This window comes from Planococcus citri, chromosome 3 (assembly GCF_950023065.1).
Source record: "Planococcus citri chromosome 3, ihPlaCitr1.1, whole genome shotgun sequence".
NCBI lineage: Eukaryota > Metazoa > Arthropoda > Insecta > Hemiptera > Pseudococcidae > Planococcus > Planococcus citri.
This window is the reverse complement of record NC_088679.1, coordinates 42,473,861-42,500,327: the sequence shown is the minus strand read 5'-3', so window position 1 is coordinate 42,500,327 and position 26,467 is coordinate 42,473,861. Positions and strand designations below refer to the sequence as shown.

The following is a 26,467-nucleotide window of genomic DNA, read 5'->3' as shown; positions in this document are numbered from 1 at the left end:
CCCTAAAAATGCCCAAAATATATGCTAAAATAAGCTAACATAATTATGCATTTATACCCAAAATATGCCAAAAATATTTGCTAGCATATAGGACTCAATCGACTCGAAATTTGATGAAACGTAAAACTATGCTGGATATTCCACATCTAGTACATTACAAAAAAATACGTTATAAAATATTTTTCTCAGCCCTACTAATCACCAAAGAAATCATTCTTTGTGTATATTTACGGCAAACTGGGTATGCAAATTTATTAACATGACGGCTACGCCATGCTGCATATCTTCACGTCGTACGGTACCTATACTCACTCGTACATCTGCATAAAGAACTATAGTTCTGGATTCAATCTGCTCCTCACTAAAAGAAATAAACTTAGTTATCTACTCGTCAGAAAAAGTGTTCTCAAACGATCGATTTTATACGTAAATACCCATTGTGAATTTAAACTGTCCTGTTCTGGTCTTGTTCACCTGACCCTGTGAATCAATTTCATTTTTAAATAATGTTAATCGTTCATCGTTGAAAATCTTAGTAACTTTCTCTCTTTTCCCCAGCAACATACTATTGTGTCATGTGTACCTAGTGAAAAGTAATCAAAAGACATCTTCGCAAAGTCTACCTAACTTGTTGAGAGATTCTTTATTTACTTTACCTTTGTCAGAATTGTGATTCAATCAGTCACCTTTGTAGGTACTAACGAACCATAATGAAAAAAAGTGAAAACGTAATAAAAATATCCAAGTTTACAAACTGAATTACCCACATGAAACTTGACAATATAAGCGAAATACGGTAACTGTAAGTAATGATTTCGTTGAAAAAAGCTTATAAGTATGGTTTTTTCTTATATCATTATTATTACCTATCTACGTTTCAGCTCAGGTAGGTATTCCATTAGGAAAGTATTATGAAAAAGGCTTCGTCGCGTTTACATAAACTTTACACATCGCTAAGTAAAGTTTATTATGATGTTTTCTTCCGTTCTAGCTCAAGTTATTGATATTCGTGACAGTATAAATCGGTAGATATTATGATCTTTCATATGCAACGAAATCAATTTTATTCGTCCATCAATAAAATTATTTTAAGTGCAAGAAATAATCGTTCAAAATGTCCTAGAAATTGCAAGCTAGTATAAAATTACCATTAGGTACGTCCCGTCTGTTGAACGAGTTCTTATTGAAAAATTAATGAAATTGAATAAAAATCATTCAAAACGAAAAAGTATAACGTGTGGTGAAGAATTCAACAATTTTTTCCAATGTACCTAAGAGTTTCTTGGATTTTGAATGAGTTTTCTGACATTTCAAGCAATTTTTACAATTGCTATATTTTTACTAGTATTTGATTCAATTTTATTGATATTTTGTTGTATTTTTATTTCTCACCTCGGTATGAGAGGCTATCATTTATGATAAACTTTAATAGTATTGCCGCAAGACCACTTTTGAGTGCGATTTCAACAACTTTCAAATTATTTTGAAAACATTTTACGACATTACTGCATCGAATGGAAAAAAAGTAATGCGAGCCAAATATAAAATTGAAATTATAAGGCCGAAAATTTGGTACTAAAATTTTTTAATAGATTTATGCTGTCTTGCCAATACGTGTTTTCATAGGAAACGTGTTGTGTTGCTTTTCTTACATGGATGGAAGTAATTTGTTCTTTTATCTTTACGTTTCCATGACAACCACAACCAATGCTGTATGGTCGTTATTATGCTATTCAAAGTAAATAGATTTTTTTTTTCTTTTTAGAATTATAAAGTTGAATTATCATATTTGAAATATTCAATCATTCGTAAAAATTTTCATGTGTGATATACTTACTGACTGCAAAATTTACTAAAGTTATCATCCGGCTGAGTGAATCTTTCACATGAATCGTTTAGTATACTTAAATGCTGTCTCGTGTCTAAGTATTTCATTTTTAGGATATCTACGATACTATTCACTGTATTTCGTGTTTTTAAGATAAATAAAACCCCAACAAATTACCCGTGCTACTTTAATGTTGGTACCTACCTAAAGCAAGTAATGGTATCTAACTGTAACAATCTACAGGATGCGTAGAAATTTCGAGTAGGTACCCCAAACAACGTTTTTTTGTTAAAAATACAAGTTTGCAACGTGAAATAGATGCATTTATCGCCCTAATCCAACGACCAATCATATGCTATCATTATTGTTATTCACGGTGACCAACCGAAATATTAAACATGAAACTTTTTGAGGGTACTCGATATTTCTGCGCACCCTGTAGGTACATTTGAAGTGAAATAAGTAGGATATGTTTCATAAATTTTCAGTTAACTTTTTGATATTTTCATTTTTAAATAAATACTTAATGCTGAATTTAAACTCCATATTGTTTTGTTGAATTAAAACATGAAGACATAGCCTACCATACACGACGCTTAATGACCGTCATACCAAAACAAGCAAAGAAAATGTCAAACAGTCTGTTGCAATTCCTACTTGTTGAGAAATGTATGATGTTTTGGAAATTGGTTGAATGGGTCCTATACATGAGTATAGGCAAGTCTACTTCTTAAAGAAGAAAAGTTTAATGATTGGTATGTACTTTTTTAGTTCTAGTGAAAAACGGTCCATCAAGAAGTTTTCATGTTCAATAATAGCTATAGTATTGGTCGATACAGTGTACGATATTTATACCTATTACTGCACTAAACGCTAATGCAATAATTATAAATATATAATGTATCTTATAAATTATTTATGATATTACTAAAACCGCAAAATACGTCGTTTTTATGCTATACCTAATACAGTATTTTTTCTTACGATCAGTTAAAATATTTATTGTTGGAAATTTCGCGAATTTATCAGACTGTTTTAAATCTTACGAGTTTCGCGATAAAATACTGAAATTCGAAATCGGCCGCGTTTATTTCAATTTTTTCCAACTATAATAATAAATCAGTTACAAGCTAAAAGCAATACCATTCAAAATGGGGTGTATCGGTTTGTTTATCATTTGTCATAGGACAAACGAGTGGAAACCTTGTAAACGACATATACTCGTATACATAAAGCCGCAGGCTGTAGCTCATAATATAAGTATAATATATATAGCGCAATATGAAAGTTTTATTTCTTATAAAACTCGACTTGTGTGAAACTAACGATTGAAAACTTTTTTGTTATATTATTTCAATTACCTAATATAGAAGAAAATGGCAGTTCAACTAAGGTCTTCAAAAAAAGCAATTAAATTGTTTACAAGTACACAGTATTTGAAATATCGAAGATCGACAAATTTTAAAATTCTAATTTTTGCAATTTTGTATGAAAAATGCCTTCGAGCACCTATTTAAGAGAAATTATGTACACTCATTATCCACGTCTGTTCTATTATTTTTAAAATTATTATTAAAATAAATTTGAGTGATGTTTTTTAAAAGTTGTTTCGGTGTTAGATATTAATTTTCTGAACTTAATGAAGTACGAGTATATAATCATCTTGTTGAATTTAATGTCTATTATAAACAGTAGATAGGTAGGTATTGTTTTTTTGAATAAACTTCTCTAAAAGTACTGGGAGCTAAAACAAGTTTTTAAAAAGAACTTTTCAGTTTTTCAAGGACGCAAGTTGTTATTTTCACCATTCATTCTGGTTTGTTACCAGACTTGAACATTTGGGAGAAGGAGAGAGATGAGGATCACGACCTTGAAAAGAACAAATCGGGCAGAATTATTTATGCTTTTCTTCTTACAAGGGTAAACATTTTTTTTTTTTCAAAAAGTCACAAATGATTATGATTTAATGACACGTCTTGCTAGAGACGACAACCTTTGTTTAACAAAACGTTTCAAAAAGGTGTTAAACGGCAGAGGAAAATTCGTCACTAACCTTCATCATCATGAAATGTGATCAGATCATTTTAATTTTAAGAAGTAGTACCTATTCAATTCAGGTAGGTATTTAAAAAATTGTGCAAATGACGTGTTAAAGGTTACAAGGTTTAATCACCTAATAGGTAGGTGGTCCTTCGTTAGTGTATTTATATGAGTATAGGAATTTACAGCTTATCTGTATATAATTATCATGAAAAGAAAATACAAAATGCATTCATTTCAAATGGCGAGAAAGCACTTTAGCGATATAAAAGAGTACCTACCTATTTTTCATTTTAAGCAGGTGTTAAAACATAGATACACCTACAGATTTTCAAAATTATGTAATTTCAATGAAAAATTGCTTAAGTAGTCGTCAACGTTATTAACGCAAACGGTGACGTAATCGAGAACAAAATCGAAGTCTTGGGAGAATAGAAATAGAATTACTACGAATGTAGAATAAAAGGAAGACATTTCATTCATTTTGGAAACAAAATTCTTTTGAAACCTCGAAACCCATTTCAACAAGCTTCTCTATTCATCACTAACTACATATAAGCCCAAGCTACTACCATCTATTTATTTTTCACAAGGCACCGTTCCCTGTGCTCCCCTCCCCCCTTCGCAAGAAACGCATTTTCCGTTCTCAGTATTTTAACAACGTATTTTTCCTTCTTTTTTCGTCTCCGTTGGCCATAAATCGTTTTGATTCGGCTCCACATATTCCTCGTCTATGTTCAAGTCGATTTTAGAAAACTAAATAAGCTTTCTTTTTTTTAACTTGCAACTTTATTAAAATGTTAAACCACAAAAAGCTATGCTTTTTTTCCCGTCGAACAAGTATAGTACGTGTAGGTTACAATGGAATGCAGACAAACAACAAGCTATACGTAGAATGGGTTAATTTACTAGCTCGTACAACGTCAGGTTGACTTGACTTGGAAATGAAAATATTCTCAGTTTGATTTACAAAAAAAAAAAAAAAAAAAACACGCCTGAATAGTCTTGTTTTTTACAGACAAAAACAAATATTGCGAGTTTAAGAATGTCGTATTTTTTATCCTGAATTTTGATAATGATTGCATTTTCCACTAGGATTTGTTTTTTTTTTTAAATTTTATTTTTGCTTCGATGACTTCGTGCGCTAAATCGTCAACTACATGCGCTACTCACTTTACAAACGTTACTGAAATACATAACGATTAATTTTATTTCAAATGTAATCGTATTTTCGTGTAGGATTTTCTTCCTGCTTTTCAAAAGCTCACTGACACGTGTTTTTTTTTCGGAAATCCTAAGTAGGCTGCATTATTAACTCGACTTCGAATATTTTTTCCATCGCAATGTCTATTTACAATTACTTATTTGATTAATCCGTTTAATATTTCAATTTTTTAGTTTTTTAATAAAAATTAAGGACCACTGTGGCATTTTTAAAGAGACTATAAAGGAGAAACAAAGTGGTTTTTCAAGTTTGAGGATAGCAGAAGAGCTCGTGAATCACTAAGGACACCGCCTGGGAGAACTTTCAAAAAGTAGAGGAGTCTGAAAGAGGGCTGATTTGAAAAGTATACCATATCCTTCATACGAGGATACTCACTAATAATCTTTAAAAATATAAGTAGCGATACAATTCAGCAAATAACACATAAAACTGATCATTTTAGATGAAATTCTTACTCGGTCAGCATTACAGTTTAGCCTTGTTCCCCCTCTGCATTTCAACTACATACACGCAAATCGTAGTATTTTAATCATGTTAATAGAATTGCATAACCAGTTTGCCGTAAATACACGAGTTCATTCGCGGTTTTTTATTTACATAGCTATGGAATTTCGGAGACTGGTATCTTGGTGGTCAGGGATAGATAAATCGAAACGATAATTTTACGTACTCGTACTCTCTAAATTTGAAACAGTGAAATTTCACTGTTTCAAATTTAGAGAGTACCTATCGTTGTTAATTTTTAGGCACTAAAAACCACCCATTACATAATAGGGAGTTTCTAAGAAAATACAAAACATGTAGGTACCTATACAAATATGTTTTCATCTTATGGCTGAATTCGAAAAGGAACTCTCCGCTAAAATGAGAATCATTGACTTTGTTTTGTTTTCATACTTATTATAAATTAAACATTTTAAAAACTCTGAAAACATATTACGAGGAGGAAAAATAATTTTAAAAAAATATTTCGTTGCTTTTTCATTGTGCCAACAGTATCGTATACCAACTAGGTATACGAGTAGGTATACATACAACACGCAAATTTTCTGATGGCATCAGTAAAAGTCAAGGAGAAAGAAAATTCTTATGAAATGATGGTAAAACATTCCTCTGAAAATTGCAGACTTTTTTCAGCACTACAAACTTTAGAAAAAGAGAATTTAAAATTAGAAAGCCTGCCATTAAAATGGCCGATATTACAGATGTCTGCACTTTGAATGAATAACGAAGGTGATTTTTCCATCTCGTCAGTTGTTTTTTTCTCAAAGAAGACACAAAGAAAAATTCTCGAATAAGGTTACAGCACTTTACTTTCTTTATTTGATTGCTGAAGCTTCGTTATTTTTCAGAATTTTTGTGTTATTCACATTTATGAATTTAATCGATTGTACCAGTAGATCGTTCCCTCTCACTGCTTAACATCACATAAATTGCAAATTTGAAAGTCTTTTAAAATTTTTTGACCTTTTTTTCTTTTATTTATGGAAAAATTCGCCTCCTTGAATGGAAATTTAAATATTTTTGGGAATTGAAAAAATAAAAAAGATTGTTGTATTGGCGATAGAAACAGTACATACAAAGACGCAGTAAAGCTAATGTATTTTACCCCCTTTCCAAAAATAAAGTCCAACGTACCTAATAGCGCAAATTTTTGTTTCATTTACGAATGGTAAATCCGGCTAAAAAGAAGAGGCAAAAAAATCCAAATAAAACTTAAAAAGGCTACCAAGAACTTGAAAAGTTGGGTGAACTTATGTAAAACAGTGCCGCTAAATTTAATGCATCGTAACAAAGTATAAACTTTTTAAGATGTAAATAAGCTGGAAAGTTATATTAAATTTATTAAAACCCAAAGAAAAAGTTTCTCTTCAAAAGTAGATTCTATATAGCTACTTCGTTCAAAAAAATGTATTTTATCAACTCAAAGCGTAAAAGAAAGAGGGAGAAATTAGAAAAATATAATCGCCGGCAAATGAATGTGCAACCAGTATGAGAGAGAGTGGAGGTCGTTTTGTTTAAGAATAGATCCAATAGGGGCCAAATTGTGAGAATCAATGATGTAGGTAGGTTTGATGACTCCCATGGTCACCTGTTTGAAATAGATTGCTCAAATTATTAACATGTTTACCTAATAGAAATGAAGGGACTCGATGGGTTAGTTATGGGATTTATTTCCAGGGTTGGCAAAAAAAACAGACATGTTTAAAACGGTGTTTAAAACAGTGTTTTAAACAGCCCCAAAAAAATTGAAGTGTTTAAAACAAGGAAAGTGTTTAAAACGTTTAAAACGTTTTAAACATTGTTTTTTTTTAAATGAAAAAAAAACATGTTTTTTTCCTATTTTTCTCATGAAATTCTCAATTTTTTACAATCACAGTCACATTTAAAAATCATTTGATAACCAATATAAAAATTATAAACAGAAATTTCAATCCTTGGCAGAAAGAACACTACATAATGAATAAAATTTAAACAACAAAAATAAGACTTTTGAGATTTGAGTTTTGACTACCTATTTATTTTACTTATTTATTCAAAATTTTGTTTAAAACGTGTTTTAAACATGTTTTAAACACTGTTTTAAACAACGAATTGATGGAACTGTTTTTAACATTTGTTTAAAACAAAAAAAAACGTTTTTTTGTTTTTTTTCCAACTCTGTTTATTTCTATGTTCAATGGAATAACCTTTATATATTTTAAATTTTTTTTTTTTGTTTTCGAATAAATCTCTAGAATGCCTCACTCAGAAATGTTGATCAAACATTGAAATGTCGTCATCACAGAAATATCAACCAATCTATACGCAATTGCTTTTCATTGAGATAAGTATCTATGCATTAAGTATCATTATTTCAAAATTCGCATCTTTCAATTTTTCTCCTTTCTCTCTACATTCAATAATAAATTTAATAAAGTACCTACCTAAGTTGAAAAAATTAATTAAAAATGACAACAAATTGCAGTTAAAATAAGAGTTTAATGATGTAACTTATGCTTGTACATTTTTTATTTTTATTTTCAGAAATTATCTCATCGGTAACTTGCATTCTGTATTTTAAAATGAAAGTAAGGATTGTAGGTACTTTTGTCGCTCGCTATAACGATATTTTAATCCACCCACTGAAATGAGAAAACAAAAAATGCACTAGGTAGGTTCCTAACTACCTATATTATAGGTACTAACTATATTTTTGCCAACTGTGTACCGTTCTCTTTGAATTTATTGCTATGTTTGTTCACTTCATTAAAAAAAAAAACACGGGTATGTAAATATTATACCCTTGATCTTTTTTATGTTGGATTGTTTATCACCATTAACTACCATATGTATTCATCCATTGAGAAGAGGGTTATTCCGTTTTGCTGTGTAAAATACTAAAGTTAGGTACGCCATTTTTTTGTCATACCAAAGCTTTTTTTATTTACTTTTTGGCAAGTCTGATCATTTTTTTTTGTTGAAAACATTTGAACGAAATTAAGTTAGGAGCAGTTGCAAACCGTCAATTTAATTTTTTACTCTTCACCTGATATTTAGAAATACCTAGCTGAGACGAAAAAACAAACCAATTAACAAAATAAATTTTAAACTGAGAAATTTTAGACGAAAAATATAAATCAGCTCACTGTGAAAATTCAACTTTCTGGCAAATTTTAGTCGAACACTTCAAAGGCGAATAACAGAGCAATTCGTGAAAAAATTGTAAAAGTACAATGTGACTATTGATTTGCAAAAAAAAAACAACAACAACAACTCACCCTAAAACACGTGATTTGGCCGATTTAATAGATTTTTTAGTATTCATAGAATCAGAAATTCACGAAAATGATTTTTCATTTTATGAGTATTTGAAATCTTCCATTTTTGGTGCTCTACGATTTTAATTCAAACTTTTATTTTTTAGAGTAATGAGTGGAAATTTGATTTTTTTCTTGCCTATTCAAGTTGTTTTGGAGTTACGTATATATACGAGTATCTATGTACTCATTTCTGAAAGTTCAAATTCTTGTAAGCTCTTCAATTTTTCAATTGGACAGCTGGAATTTTTTTGTGAGTTCGAGCCACCCCGTGGGCTCCCATGCTGCAGTAAAAAAAGGATAGATAGAAATCGATGGCTGAGTGAACTAAAGCTGTTACAACTACAAAACATGGGTACCTGCCTATTTGTTGATATGTTGTCCATTGCATCTCAAAAATTGTTCATAAAAGAAATTTATTCAAGGTAGGTCATAAGTCGAAATGTTGTAATAAAGAATCATTTTAATTCATCTTTCGGCAACGCAACAGAAGAAAAACAATAATACTCGAATGTAAAATAAATTCGGCGAAAAACAAGTAATAAAAATAATAAAACAGTAAATGTTGCTTATGGTATAGGGACCATTAATATCCGGCATGTCAAGCATACCTACCTAAAGAAGGCATTTTAATATTTCATTCGAGACGCGATGAAAATAAAAAAAATATAACATATCATTTCAATTTTCCAAATACTAAGTTATATGAAGTTCGTTATTAAAAAATTCCATTACTTTAAGTGCATGGAAATAATTCGTCATAGTGTTGCTTGCTCTCGTTATAGCAATTATCCTGAACACATTTTTCTTTCGGTACTGTGGCTGTAAGTATTATTTCTAGTCCATGTGTTTACTGCTTATAAAATGTCGCAGATGTAGAAATCAACAAAGTAGGTAAGTAACGGATATTTATTGGGAATTGCATGCAGGGCTAATTAGTTTTATTTTTTCAAGTGGATATTGATGGCTTATTCTTCAAAACGTTTAATATAGACAAAATTGAACGGATGCCACCTGCTTATCAAGCAACTTTTCAGCAAGAAACACAAAATACCTACGTCTAAAATACCTATCGAATTGAAAAATACAAAAACGAGGAATACTCCTGATACTGAAAGAATATACCTAATATGAACTGGCCACCTACATCTACGAGTACCTATATTACTTTTTTATTGATAATCATGTCCTTCAATTATTTGAGTTCATTCAGCTCTTGATGAATTTACAGTCCTGTAAGTAGATAAGTATTAATAATAATTTTTGAAAACTTTTTATTTTATCAATGAAAAAAATTCGTAAATAAAATTAATGTTTCCAAGCAAAATACCTAACACTGTGCTTGAACAAAAAAGGCAATAATAACGCGTATCGTATAAAAATCTAAATGATTGAGAAATTATTTCTGCAAATTTGAACCACAAAGTTGCCAGCAAGTTGATTTTAAATTAAATTATCAAATTCGGAATTTTATGTCGTAGTTGAAAATTTTAGTGCGGAAACGACACAATAAAAATTTTTCAGGGACTTGAAACGAACGTATATAATGAGCGAAATTATTTTTTCTTTTTGCGGATTCAACTTTATAGCTTGAATTAAAATTGGGGCCGGGAGATTTTTATTATAAGGTTATTATTTCCTTCTTTCTTTTTATTAGATTATATGTATTTCGTTTTCTATTGAATAAAACTTACAATGTTTTATTTCTTTGGTTTCAAGGGGAAAGAAGGAAAAAAAGAACAAATCCTTAATTTGAAAAAAAAAACAAGAGATATAAGCTGAGTGTATCGAGTATAACTACAATATAAAATAAAAGTAAAGTACAACTTGTTTGGAATGATTATCAATAGGTATACCGTACACCCTATTGAATCTGCTCAGGTACACATAATTGAATTTGTGTTATTTGTGTCTACACTTGTAGATATAAGCTTTTGGAAAGACTGTAGGTATAGTATTTTGTAGTAAGTGTAGGTAAAGGTACTTATATGTGCTTTGTGTTGATAATCGGCCCAGTTTTTATCTCTATGTGTCTTCTAAAAAAAAATTAATGTTGCGTAAAACAACTCTCGAACACAATACACGCATATCTTAAGTTTTAATTAAAACAAATACCTACTCTACTGTTCGTTACTAACGTTTAAAATGTCTCCAGACCAAAAGCAGCGTTGCCACGAATTGGTGGCTTTAACTAGTACGTCTTGTGAGAATGAAATGTCACAAAAACCAGCGGTCACTGATTTATAATCCGTATCCAGCACATCTAAAAAGAAGTTTGGTTACGGAAATAACGAAAACTTACTATGGTTAACAAATAGTAGGTACCTACCATGATTCTATTGGGAGCACAGCAAAAACTCGAAATTAATTATTTAAAAATTTATTTGAATGTACTCGTGCGGTTTCTTATTATTGGTTGTTTTTCTCCTTTTTTTAGTATTTATACGTCGAACGAGCGTTTCCCTCACGTGGCTATAATTCTATTCGTTTTTCAATTATTCACAAATGTACCCACATGGATCACCGCTTGACCGCGCTATTTCCTTATTTTTAATTCAGATTTTTTGTAGCTGTAGTAAACTTTTGAAGACATGTAAAATGTGCTCTCATTGAAACATGGCACCGGTAGGTATAACGAAGGGTCGAGGGTATACTGCTGAAAATGTACACTTCATTGGTCGAAATTACATTATTTTCTTTGAATATGGGTAGGTACATAAATCGAAAGGAGTAAAACAAAAACTATTCTGCATAACGTTTTCTCAGTGTTCTTCATCTTGAGAAAAGTGAACGACTTGACCGACTTGGATGTATATAAGGAAAAATGTGGAAGATTAATCCAAGACATGAATAAATATTCGAATTCAGTGATCTTGCATAAGGCAAGTAACAAAAAATGGTCAGTCACTACAGAGACGAAACTATATGAGGAGGGACCACCCCTCTTTATTCTTTCAAAGTTGTCAAATCTTGAGGGGGAAAAAGGCAAATTTGCCGAGACTCGACAAAGTCGATAAAATTTTGAAAATTTTCAGTCTTTAATAAAGAGGACTTTTTTCGAAAACTCCAGCCCTGTTGGATTTTCTTTTTCGAAATCAACTTATCTAAATACCCTATTATTCAAACTCATAAAAATGTTTATATCTCAAAATAAACTCCTCACATAGAAGAAAAATGTTTTTTTACTTCGCAAAATACGAAATTGCGAGAGCTTTTGCCCTCACTTTGTTCTCGTCTTTTTGCTTTTTTTCAGAACTGTAATTTCTTTTTAAAAAAGTCATTCCAATTCCGAAATTTTCAAGTCAAAAAAATCAATCTCCGCCCATGAAAATACATTGTTCTCTCATATGTCAAAATAGAAATTTTCAAAAGCTTTTGCCCTTAAAAATCAGGAAAAAAATTGAATATCGGATAATTTTGAAATTTTTGTCTCTTTGTTTGTAAAAGAAGTAGGTATACCTCATTCACTGAAATATTGACGTCAATATGAAAAAATTGAAAATGTAGATATCAATATCTAAAACATTTACTCACTCGATAACTTTTTAAAATTAGGACCTTTTTTCAATCAAATCCCAATTTTCAATTCAGTCAGCCATTTCCTGAACACCCTGTAGGTATAGTATTCATATCTCCGATAGGAAAAATTTGTTACCAAGTTCATTCAAATACTAAGTAATAATTAAAATGTTAGGCAGGTACGAAATACTTGAACATTAGTACCTATGTATCTAAAGAAAATATTTGTGTTCCTACGTACAGTTGAAATAAACAATGGGTGCTTGAAAAAAAACTAATGCTGGTAGGCTTTTAAACGTTGAAAATGTTTCTGTTATTCATTTATGAAGACAAAAGAAAAGAAACGAACACCCTTGTTAAAATAATTTGTGGGAATTTCACAAACCGCGATATCATCATCTCATTATGATTAATGTTGTGTTCACTGTTCAATCCCTATGTTTTAATTTTTTCTTCTCGCCTTAAAAATTTTTTCAATTTAATTATTTTCGCTTAAGTTTTTATATACCTACGTTAAAGGTTAAAAATGGCAAGGTGATTATACGCTAGGTTAACCCGTCGAGCATCTTTTTTATATAAGGCTGAATAAAACAAGGAAAAAGTCTACGGTTGATAATAAAAGCAGCTAAAGCGCCAGGTAAAGTTCAACTAATGATGTTTAATTTCAGCTTATTTTTCGACAAAATTCTCGCCAAGTTTTTAAACCCTTTATAAATTCGAGTTTTTTTTTTCTGAACAAGTTTGTTGTTAACTTTTCAAAGTTATTAACAAATTTCATTCCCGAAAGTAAAAAGTCTTTGTTCAATTCAAAATAATTTTTGTTTCGTTTTTAAACGTTTAGTTTAAGCTTATCTTTGATGAATAAAACGTTATTATAATATCCTGATAGAGTAGCTTAGCAATTCTTATGTATTTTTTCAAATTATATCAACACTTTTATTTGTTGTTTTTAAATGAAATACAAAGATAGGTACAACTAAGTATACTAATAAAGACATGTAAGTACTACAAATGGCATTTGGTCAATTTTCTTAGCAACGTGATGATTTCCAATTGATTATACTTAACTAGATTTTTTATTTATCAAAATAGTGATCAGTATATTCCCATCAGAAATGTACCTACTTGCTTTGTGTGTGTGTGAGGGGGGGTAGGTCCCAAAACAAAAATAACGAATGTAAGATAAGCTCGAATATAGAAAGAAACGGAAACAAATTTTCGTCTTGCTTTTCAAACCTGTCATGATAATGTACAAAAGTAAACCACAAAAAATACAAAGTTATAAATGCATTTTTTCCTCCAGACTTGTAACTATAGATTTAAAAAGTTTATTTGTGTGTAAAGAACTTTTATAATCAAACTGTTCATTCGGAATAAAGCAGTTTATTTTTGTGATTTCGAATTACTAATATTTTAAAATTCATATTCTTTTGTGCGAAATGTAAATAGAAAACTTTTAAAAGGTGCCATGAAAAAATGAAAAAAAAAGAAAGGAAAGAAGAGAAAAACGAAACAAAAGCGCAATTTGAAACATTGAAAATATTTTCTATTCATTTTTTATTCCATACTTACTTAATCGAAAAAAATCAAGCAAACGGTCTGTGTTCTTATGTATTTTGTAGTCAGAGCGGAAACACAAATAGAATAGAAATCTGCGAGAATTGACAAGAGGACAAGACATTTCAAATGCACATACTTTTATCGTGGCAAAGAAAAATGTTCTTTGTAAGGTGTTTGTTGTTGTACAGTCCACATACAAATGTGAATTATTATTTTCCTTCGAAAATCTAACAACAAAAATGCATAGGTACCTACCTACTACTTATCGTATTTAAATTATTCGAAGCGAAAAATATATATCAACTTTATGAAGAAATTTTTGATTTAATAGGTATCTAGATTTATTCATCATACATAATAAATATGTACAATACGATATGAATAAGTAGGTACCTACCTACATAGGTGCATTTTTTAAAGAAGGCATTTCGATAGACAATTTTTTCAAGCATAAGTTTGAGACGTGATGCCTGATTTTAATTTTTGCTTTCGAAGATACTTTTCAAAAGTATCCTATTTGCTTTTCTCCATCATTTTAAACTTATCTTCTCAAGAGTTAGGTACTCATCACAAAAAAAAAGTTGATAATGTCACCAATGGCGATTTTCCGTATCATGAAATGATTCATGGTAGGTACTACATTGTTTACAGCAGTGCTGGAAATAAAGAGCAGAAAGTAAAGTAAACGAAATAAGGTATATATTATATCGCCACACCTAACCAACTTCCTTTCAAAGGCAATAAACTCTGCAGATGTTGCAAACAATATAAGTACGTATCAGCTATAGCGAAAAACCTGAAGCAACAATTCTTTCTATGTTCATGTTAGATGATGCCTAAAAACTGTACTTCGTATGTAAGTAGAAATACATTCAGAGGGAAACGACTTTTTATACAGATTGCTTCTGCTGTAATGATTGATGTTATGAGTTGTCTCTTTCGTTATTTCTCTTTTGCTTCTCACTTGAAGGGTGCATTTCGAGTAGCATTTATTATGAATTTGTGCATTTCTTCGGATTATTTGTACTTATACATATATGTAGATCTAAATACTGAACAAAATATTCAAATTTTTCACTACGAGTAGCTGCCCATTTCAAGTCGAACTTCCAAAATTCATATACTTATCTCAAAAACAAAGCCTCAAAGAAAAAATGTAGGTAGATGTAGATGATACCTGCGTGTAATAATATTTAAAAAGTGTAGGTCGATCATAATCCAAATAATTAGGTACCTAGGTATAATGAACGTATTTTACCAACCACTCAAAAATTCTATCATTTTTACATACCTATCAAAAGTACATATATAGGTACGTATCTACCTACCTACCTACCTACCTATCAACCTACCAACCTATACGTTTTTTGCGATTGATTAGTAGTTACATTACTGCTTACAGACAGTGGAAAATTTTCAATTAAATTCTAGATAGGTACCTACATTAAATACTTTTATTCAAGTACCTGACTTCATTACTTTGTGATATTTTTCATTTCAGCTGAAATACTCGTAATACAATAAGGTATAAAGTATCTATATTTTGGTACATCTATACGCAGCAAATACCTAAGTACATAGTTACCTATATACTTCATTTTTTTCATGAACTTTAAAAAAGCAGGTATAGAGCAGTAGAAAAAGAATCGTTACTAGCACATGACCGAATGGTCATTATAGTAACGGTGCCTTTACGATGTATGACTCCTACGTAAAGATGTATTGCATGGATGAAGATTGCCTCGTATAATACGTGTTCAGCATGCATTATATATTTGTATGTATTTTCCAAAAAGTTGATGTGCAGAAGTGAAACATACGAAGGAAACAAAAAATGAAATGAAATAGAATCTTATGCATTAGAGAGTAAGTGTCTGTGCTTTGTGAGTGCTATGAGTTGGGGATTTTACACGAAATAATATTGTTTAAGGTGACTGACGTTCTTTCACATTTTTTAATATAAATAATATAAAAAATGTATCTAAATTGATTGACTGCTACACCGAGTATCGAATATTTATGGTAAGAAGAGCATTGGCGGTGTCAACAGAGATAAATAATCTGTGAATTTCACTTTTTTGCCTCTCATTCGGTAGAGCCAAACGTTATTTTTTATATTCTATCCTTAATAATTACGAATGTACTTTAACGACAATTTGTATCCACTAATTTGGAGAAAAGAGGAAAAATTGTGAACACCTTGTAAAATAATTTCTACACACACATTGCCATAAATACACGAAATTTGCTTGAAAATGTTAAAAATATTTCGAAATGGATACAAATTCAGTAAAAACTTCGTCTAAAAAATTGGAATTTCCGAAAACTGCGATGAATGTGATTATTATTACAAAATTTACATCAGAAAATTACACACGCCATATAGGTGAAGAAACGCAGCATGACTAGCCAACATGTTAATAAATTTGCATAACTTGTTCGCCATAAATACGTAGGTACGTAAAAAATTATTTCCTGAGAAGTACGTACAAACTAATCAAATGTTCACTTTGGTTGAAAAAGAAATAAATGAGTAGAATTTCACCAACAAAAAAAACAAAAAAAAACGAGAAATTTTGAGGAAAATTTGTGTTTACAAAATTGGCAATTTTATCAAAAAATCCGAGACTTTTCAATTTCAACTTTTGTATTTTGATCCTTGAACTTTTTATTCCATTCAGTCTCATGTTTTATAGATTTATGTAGAGTCAGTTCCAGAGTCCCTAGACGACTTCGCGTTCTTTCAACATGCTTCCAGTCTATTTCCGCTCTTCTTTTTCAACTTTTACAGAAAAGCAATTAATGACAACTTACTCTGGTGAATATTTACTGCATATAATCTGAGTAAAAGTATATTTAATCTATTATGGTACCACTCCATAATTTCATGCTTATGTTTCCCATTCGAGTACTTATTTTGAAACAAAAACAATCTTTAGTTCTGAGTGATAAAATTGAATGGATGATTTGAATTCATAAAAGCAAAGAGCAAAACCTGGTCAAAGATTTCAATTATTTTGTAGGCTTCGACGTTCAATCATTAAATGCAAATGCTGACACTTGAGTAAAAAGTCATTAACTACGCTAACCGTGGCAGTAGTTTTCAAAACAGCAGCTTATTGCAAAATTTAAATAGAATGACTAATACATTTGCAATTCATTTCCTTATGAAGAGCTGTTGCTGCTATGCTTTTAATTAACAACTCTCTTGTTTTCTTCGTTTTCGCCGTCCCAGTATACTATATATATACTATGCTATGCTATGCTATGCTATGCTACGCTATACGTACATATTATACACCATCTTCTCGCCACCTCTTCGCCGATTCGACTTGTTCTTACGTTAATACCTTTTTCTTTGTTTTCTTCGTCGTTGTCGTTTCACCTTTTTCTCGTCGTTTATCTCTGATGCTTTTCTGCACCTCATTACTATTTTCATTCAATTCAACACATTAAGTGAGCCAAGCTTTTTATCACCTCTTTGCGTCTTTCCGTCTTGGCAAAACGTTATAGATACTCGCGTAATTTTCAAACACTCTGTATTACTAAAAATACTTTCCGCCTGTTCTCATATCCGCTTATTTGTCAAGGAATAAGGACATAGTATAGGATAGGTATGCTTATGTCATTTGTATGAAGATTTTAAACGGCAAGTAGCATTTGTCTGCAATGATTTAGTAGAGGTACATTTTATTCATTTATTAGACGTCATTAAAAATGTTGAGACTGGTGCAGAGTAAGTAGGTAGAGGTACCTTTACCTACGTGCAATTGTGGGATACAGATAGAGTGATAGACCATGCAACAGCTCAGTACTTTAAATGTTATCTTTTCATCAGGTATTAATATGTATAAGGCAGTCGTGGAATACTTTTTCACGTTGCTACGTATCTAGAGCCTCAAAGTCCTTTATACGTATTGTAGTAACAACGTAGACAAATAAAAGTATAAATGTGAAAGTTGTTTCTGTGAAATTAGGTTCATAATTTAAACTTTGGTACGGGCGTTACATTTCTAATTTACCAGAGTTAGCTACTTTATTTCTTGACCTTAACTCATTCAATTTTGGCGACGCGTTCTTTGTTCTTTTGATGTTGTCATTCGTTGATGTGCTGTAAGTGTTGTAGCACAAAATAAGGTACTTAACTGAACCCTTCCAACAGAAACATAGGCGAGCTCTTTTATTTTCCGGTGTAATAGGTACAATACAGTACAGTACAGTGCAGGTCTGTTCATACAAGAAATGAGGTGAGCTGAATGCAAATAACGAACTGTCTAAAATTTACATGATAAATGAAGAAAATGAAAAATAGCGCAGCTCATAAATTAAGTAGATACCTACCTATTTAAAAAATAATGAAATTGGTATTGAAGATTTGGTAAGTCTCTTGATCTGAACCTGAACTAGACTCTCAAGAAAAAAACCATCCAAGTTTGTGTACAATACCATACTTGAAGTACTTAAGTTAAGCTATAATTAAGCCTGTCTCAATTCAATTGTCAATAAAAAGAATTTAAATCGATAATATAAGTAGAAAGTCATCAGCTCTGATCTCCTAGATTTTTTTTCAGAATCTCAACCAAATCTAAGAACAATCGAAATACAAAACATGGTTAAAGGGGCATAATTGAAGATAGATGATGGTAATTTCACCCTTCGAATCGTGAGTAGGTATCTTTCAATATTTCACTATTCTGTATACTGTAGGTATTCTGTGAAATATTTGAACGAAAGGAAAATTGTAAGCGTTGACCAGCTTGTAATGAAATATTTAAGCGGAAATTAAAATCTTTCAGAATCTGAAAATGACTGGCTAAGGTATTTTAAAAGGACATCGCCTATGTAGGTAAAAGTGCAATATTTGATTACGCTCAGTCCCGTGTTTTCACCTTTTAGCTCGAGTTCGTCTATAGATAATTGAAATATTCATATAGGTTCAGGATGCACCGGAACAAGAGTAAAGCCTTCCGTTAAAAACAGAAGCACCCTATTTTGCTTCGATGCGTGTATGTTTGCATACTCTGTGAATTTCAGGGTCTATAATGCGTTCAAAAATGAATGAAAATTTTATTTTTCTTCAGTGCATTGTTTCTTGGCAATAATTATTTGAAGTTCAAGGCAAACGACACTTATTTAGATCTTCGCTAGGGTTTCATTTCCGTTCTCTGGAACGAAAAGAGGAATTTCGGTTCAAAAATACGTACTCGTATGTAATGAGTAATTAATTAAATTTTAAAAAACTAGAACCTTAAGTATACCTATATATGTACCTACGTCAAGGAACAAAAAATGATCGTTTTTCAACCAAGGAAGTCAAAATCTAATCTTAACGTAATCTTTCAGTTGAACAAAACGGGTATAAACTTACTAAAAATGCTATCAAATCGAAAGCCCTTAATTTTTTCAGTCCACACTATTGTATACGTAAAACGTATAAGAGTATTAAACGGGAAAACGCGATTTTACCGCGGAACACGAGCAGCTTTAGATACGCACGGTGAAAAATTACCCGTCATAAAATTTGTTCAAAGTTTTGTAACTATTGTATCCTTTGTAACAACGTGTTTCATTTTACTTCAAGAGTATTTCCTATAAGCTATTTAAAACGGCCACTTTTTCCCGAGATACCCCAACAAACTTATAATGTATTTTGTACGTATAAGTAGTACTTATTTCGTTTTTCCGTACATGGTTTAAAAGTATATTAGCCAAACAAGTTTGTTTTTTTTGCAGTTGTACCGGTAATTGATACTTTTGTAGGTGGGTAGATATATAAGCCACCTATTGGATGTTGGGTTCCGTGCAGCGTGGGTTTTTTGAAAACTGAAACACCTAGACCTAGGTGCCTTCCACATAATGCGAGTAATTTTACAAACTAGGCAGGCACCCATTAATTGTATTGATTTGAACAAAACCAAGCTACGAGTTGATCGAAGGAGTGCGTTTCAAAAATTCCGTAATCAAAATTTCAGATTCTAAAGTTCATTTTTGGACCTCTGGAGGAAAACAGTTTTGAAGGCGATTTTTTAAATTTCTCACGAAATACAAATAGTTTGTCTGAGCGAGGTGACCAATGTGAACAAATTCTTTAATTCAACTCTCACACACCAACATCAACTAGTATGTACCTAGTTTTAAACCATTCTGGAGCATCCAGCGAGTTTTGAAATTTTCCCAAAATTTTCAAAACTCGCTGGAAGGTACAAAAATGATCTTTAGGACGTATAACGTTGGTCAGTGCTTATTGGGTACCCTCTCGGTCGTTTTACGAGGTTACTGCGAAATTTCAGGACAGCTAGTTCAAAAATGAATTTTTGTCCAGTTTTGAGAATTCTCCAGAAAAAGTGAAAAAAATCAAATTTTCAAAGACGGTATATCACGAGCGACTTTTTCGGCAATATTTTGTCTCGTAAGCATATACTCTCTGTTGCAACTAACCTTATTATTCTTTTTGTCCTGTTTTTGCTAAATGATTTTTCATGTATTCAAATTTTTATTGTTTTCCTCCAAAATTCAGTTAATAAAATCTTAAAAATAAAATGTGTGTTAGAATTGGAAAAAACTGATCTTTTTTCAATTTTTAAAAACCATTTGCTATTCGTTTACTTAATACTTAATCAAAACAAAGATCGACGTTTTCAACATTTACATTAGGTATTACTTTTGGTGATTAGAAAAAACCGGATCCGAGTTCTATAATCTTACTATCAAAGCTGCTTTATGCATTAAGAAAAAAAGAGAAATAATTCATCAGCAAAAATCCATCAAAAAATGAAAATCGATCACCTATTTGACAATTACGCAGCTATTTTTTTGAGACACGACATCACAATATTGATGAACGATTTTTTCAGAAAATAACAGGAGGGATACATTTAGGTTTAGGGTGTCTTAAGATGGAGCACATGGTGAGAAAAGTCGTTTTTTAATCATAGAAAGTAAGTTTCCAATCTGCATAAAGATTTGATCGGTAAAATTACTCCTAAGAGGCTGTCATAATTGTGAAATTCAAGTACCTACCCCACTACTTATCGACTCCAAAACCGGTTAAAATGGTTCCAAAATAGTAACATAGTTAATTCCTAATTAAGTACAGGTGTAATATTCACTATTATCACTTACGAATGTATTCACATTTTATTCATGACACTGGAGTGGATCCACAAGTTGACGGATATCCTACGAAATTTGTAATTCACCTGAAAAGTTCATTCTTGAAAATGCACACACGAATATTACACGAGTAGGTAATTCGAAAACTATTCGGTTATTTGATATCGTGGAACGAGATACACGTAGGAAAAATATTAATCAGCATCGTACGATATTTTTCATGATGCAAATACCTACTCCTCTCTGATTGAGAGAAAAAAAAATGAAATATATTTCACGACATGAGAAGTTTTTCAGTTTTACCGGCAAATCACGTAGAATTCGTAATTCAACATTTACGTAATTTCGTCGGAAATTAATATTGAACACGCGATAACACGACCGTCTACGGATTCGAAACCCAGTAACTTCAAATTTCAGAATGCTGAAATTCTGTTTACAAATAAGTAACGTATTCACAGCGTTTGGCTTGAAGTTTTGGTGGAATGAACGCTTGCGCATCTTACTTACATGTAAGTAGATCTCGTATACTTGCAGACCTTTGATTATGAGGTTAGAAAAACTTTTGAACAGGTTAATCTGTCTGGGAGTTTTGTGAGAAAATTTTCAGTAAACTACGTAGGCAGTTTATTTATTAGCAAGCGTTTGACTTTGAGAATTATTTGAATTTGATTTGAATCAAGAGATTGCATATAGTTGGTTTCAGCATAGCTTAAATCAAGTGGGAGAGTTACTTACTGGAATCGCAAGAAAACTCAAAGCTCTTTTTTTAATAAAGGGGAATTCAAGTTGAAATTCCTCTCTAGGCGATTTTTTGGTGGTTTTTTGAAAAAATGGAAACATCTCCTAAAGTACTTACTCATGAGATATAATATGTGATTTACCTATTTAGCTAGAGGCAAATCTCCCAAATTTCGTGTGTGAAAAAATTGAAAAATTTGTAATCTAGCTTTTTGGACTTTTTTTTTTGATCGCAGAAGGTGGTTGGGCGTCTATAATTTCGTAACATTTTACCGCACTGTTTTTGAATTTTTTCCTAGTTTATTTTTTAAACTCTAATTCCAACAACTCTACTTGGCTAAAAACGTTTCCGTCGAAATTGAACATGAAAAAGAATTAGGCTACGGATTAAAGGACATCACTGAAATGCAAAAATTCTCAGAAAAATGAACTAGGAAAACTATAGCTGAAAAGTCTTGAGCAAAACCGTGTTTTTTCTCAAAAAAGTGTCCAACTTTACGGACCATTGCTCCTTTTTTCTTTGATCTAACATAAGAGCCCAGACTTTTTATGGGACGCGTCTAGCTTAAAATAAACTACTTCTGTTCATTTTGTCGAAATCAAGCTTAAACCAGAGTAAAACATTAATTTTAGCATCTGTGGTATGTAATGGTTAATTTAAGCTTTTCTGTTTTATGATGAGTAGGTAAGTAAGTAAATATTTCTCTCATATTGTTTTTTATTATTTTCATTACGTTAAAACTTCCATTAACTAAGTGATAAATCCTCTGTGTAAAATCTTTAAACTTAAACCAGTGGATACCTACCTCTATACCTACTCATGCACCTATTTATGCTGCAGTATACCTAATATTGTAAAGTTTATTGATTCAGCAGTAATTAAAAACTATAATGAAAAGGTATTCATTTATGAAATATTGTAATAAAAAATAAATAGCACCATTTTATGGTTTTAAAAAAAGTCTTTCGCCGGATGTTCATCAAATTCGAAAAAATATGGGGAAAAAACAATGGTAAATTGTCCATTACTTGAAAGAAAACCCGAAAAAATTATCGTTTAGATCGAGAAGAGTGAACATTAAGAATGCTTTATGTCATTCTGATGCGAATGTGCCTTCATTTACTGGGTTTTCGAGCTTTTTAGTTATTATTACGAACAATACTGTAAAAGCATAATAGGAAAGCTTTCAAATATATTAAGCAACCCTTAATAATTCTCTGTTATGTTTTTTTTTTCTCGTGAAAAACGTTAGGGATGGCGATCAAAGTGCTGCTGGTTTGAAAAGTTACTCTGATATTTGAATGAGATTTTCGACAGCAACTATCCTAATTTTATGCATTAGATATGGTGTATACCTACCTAAAATCTAAAACCCCTAACAAAATTTAGCTCGACAGTAAATACTATACTGGTTTAATTATACTCATGCGTACAGCTGTTTCATTTTTTAATGATATAATATTGTAACATATGCCATTTCACGTGATAGATAACACACGATTGAATGAGTAACTATATCTACAGAAAACTTCTTCATTCATCGGTATTATCAAGATGGGTGTATAGGTACCTACCTAATTTAATTTTTCGAATTTTTTTGGTGTCAAAACAGAGAATTTTAGACAATGGGATAGGTATATCTACACATGCTAAAAAGTACGACTTTCTTGAAATATTGGTGCATACATGAAGAGCACAGGGAAAGAACGATGTAAGTGGTATTTTGCAAATTTTACAGGAGAGCATTTTAAAGATTGAAATGTTTCTCAGTTTGAAAATAATTATTATTTGGCGTGAGTTTTGTTTCAGATATATTTCTAAAGTCTATTAGAACAATTCTGAGCATGAAAATATCATTCACGAGTCATCAGAATACAATGAGAGCATTTTTAAACTAACGCGCAAGCAACGTTTTGCTCCGAAAACCACTTACTTACATCGTTCTTTCCCTGTACGCGGCCCACTTACGTCGTTCTTTCCCTGTAAACAGCCAGGTTATGTCGTTCTTTCCCTGTATTTGTTTTTTGTGCAATTTTCAAGTCGTTATTCTGAGTGAAATAGAACAAATGTGCATTTTTCATAAACATTGGGTGAAAGTGCTTAGCTCAATGAATAAAATACCACCGAGAAAAAAAAATGAAAAATTTATGTTATAATTTTTTTTCACCTCAAACTTTCGATTTTTCATCTCTTACAATTTTTTGTTTTTTGAGCAAAATAGTGCCGATAAAAATACTTTCAAGATAAACTACGTACACTACATGAAAGAGTATTCCTCAATAAACAAAATTTCACTAAAAAAAAAAAATTGAAAAAAATCAAGTTACATCGTTCTTTTCCTGTGCTCCTCACATACTTACAGAATAGGTAGATTTTATTCAGAGGTAGGTAGAGGTACTCATAACTCACCTGAGCACCTATTGACATAGCTGCTTTTACGAGATGAATTATACAAATCCATTTTTAAAAAGCATCAATAATACTCGCGAAATGTTGTTTATTTATTACGTAGGCATCCGTTTCTTCGATATGAAATTTTTTATACTCAGCTTAAGCTGCATGTTGACAACGTAAGTCGTCTTTAACGTACGTAGCTTTTATATAAATGACTTCCGTTGCGTTGTTCCTTTCATTTCGTCTCCATTTGCAAAATGTTGCATTCATTTATTTCGTTCTTGTAAACCATACCTTTCTCTCAATCGAGATTACAACATCTTCTTCACCTTTAGATTAATGCGAAGAAGTTCATTACTAAAGTCTTGTTAAATGGCACTCCAAGTTTTCAACAAAAGTAATTAACGACGCAAACGGTATGTTTGTAGCAAACAGGAAATAATGAAAACGCGAGGACACATTAGTCTAAAATTTACCTACGCATCTGTAAGATTCGTTCGTATATGTTAGAAATTGTAATTAGGTAAATAAATGACTTCCCCTCCGAGCATAAAATACATATATAAGGGGCGTAAAGTATTTTTTTCCAACCCATTAAATTTTTTTTCTGTTTATCGCGGCGTGGAAAAAGTTTTTAAAAAAATTAGGTGTGCTCGCGTTGAAAGTTGGGCAATTATAATCCATCATTTAATGCGAATGATTCATTAGTATCAATGAAACTCAGAGTGAGAATTCTCCGAATGAATAATGCTGGCCAAGTGAACATCTACTCATGAATATGTACCTATTACTATTCTGAGATTTTTTTCATCTCTTTTTCTATGTCAAAATTAGATTTTGCTATACATACCTACCCTCCCTGTTCCTCGACCTAATACTGATCCATCGCTTATTGTGTACATAGATAAAGTTGGGGGGAAAATGGAAAATGTTTAGTGGCAAATGACCAATTATCTATCGTTAATAATCATCAAACGAGTAGGTAAAATTACAAAAGGTGAAATATATTAGGTAATGCTCGTATAGGTGCGGATTCATCGTGTTTTAATGAAAAGTTATAAACGTGTTCGACTTATAAGGAAGTATCTCTATTCCCCCAAAATCTTTCTTTTCTCTAGATAGGTCCAAGGCAATTCATCTAAGAATGGCGCAGCCTATGCTTTTTTTGGTACCCTACTTATTAAAATCTCGAGTGCAGAAATTCATTTATCAGACACCCTGTTTATATAGCCAAGCTATAGAATAAGGCTTACATCTATTCAGATTATTTCATGCATACGAATAATTTAATTAATAACTCGAGAAACAAATTTTAATAATGAAACTAAACCAACGCAATATGTTTACGAAATACGCAAACATTATTTTTTTAAATACAATATCAACAAGGACGAAATATGGTAGCTAACAACAAGAAATAAAGAAAGAATAGAAAGAAAGAATTACATACCTATAAGAAAAGAAGGAACTCGCTCCAATTCATTTCCAACTTTTTAATAGTATTTCTATGCATTATTCATTTGAAACGACGTGTATAAAAAACGCCAGTAGGTATCAAGACCGACCTACCTACCTATATATAAACTGTGTCGATAATTTCCAAATTGTTCTCATTTTTTGGTGCTACGATATCCTTTTTTTTTTTTTTTGCAAAATCCTGTTGTAAATCATTCGCAATGTTTGCCTCGGTAGAAGAGATTAACGACAGATATGGAAATGAGGTATGCGTTATTATTTTAAAGAAATATCACGTATTTTTTACTTATTCGAATAATGATATAAGAAAAAGAAAATCGTTAGTGTAGATGTAGATGATTTTCAAGTAAATTTTTATGTATAGAAGCCGTTATAGTTCAAAAAACCTGGGATGGATTTTCTTTTAATTGTGTTTTTAATTCCATGCGCAGAAATATGAGATGTGCTGACTTCAATTCGAACAAAAGTTGAATTTGAAAAAAATGAGTACCTTAATAGAAAACTTGTGATGGTCGAGTTGACTAATTTTATTTTTTCATTATTGATGAATTTTTAAAAATTGTAAAAAAATCCTTTCCCAATATTAAATTGATAAAAGTTTGATAAACATTCTAGATTTTTTTCAAAATTAAAATGGTATTTTTCGAAATAAGATGACATTTTTATTTTTTATTTTCTCCTTAAAAATGAGCACACCAACGTATTTGTAGGTACATACTTTACTTACGTGTGTTTTCGGTCGCCCTTGACTTCATTTTTAATATAGTGAG

The 26,467-nt window shown here is 31.2% G+C and overlaps 1 protein-coding gene across 2 annotated transcripts in view; it reads right to left on the bottom strand.

Moving 5' to 3' along the window:
- Nucleotides 1-21,497, bottom strand: part of LOC135839491 (uncharacterized) — a 96,813-nt gene extending 75,316 nt beyond the window's left edge. For both annotated transcript variants that reach the window (XM_065355545.1, XM_065355546.1), the window contains exon 1: nt 21,095-21,497. The gene's annotated coding sequence lies outside the window, so the exon portion shown is untranslated. The remainder of the gene's footprint in view (nt 1-21,094) is intronic.
- Between the last annotated feature and the right edge of the window lie 4,970 nt (nt 21,498-26,467).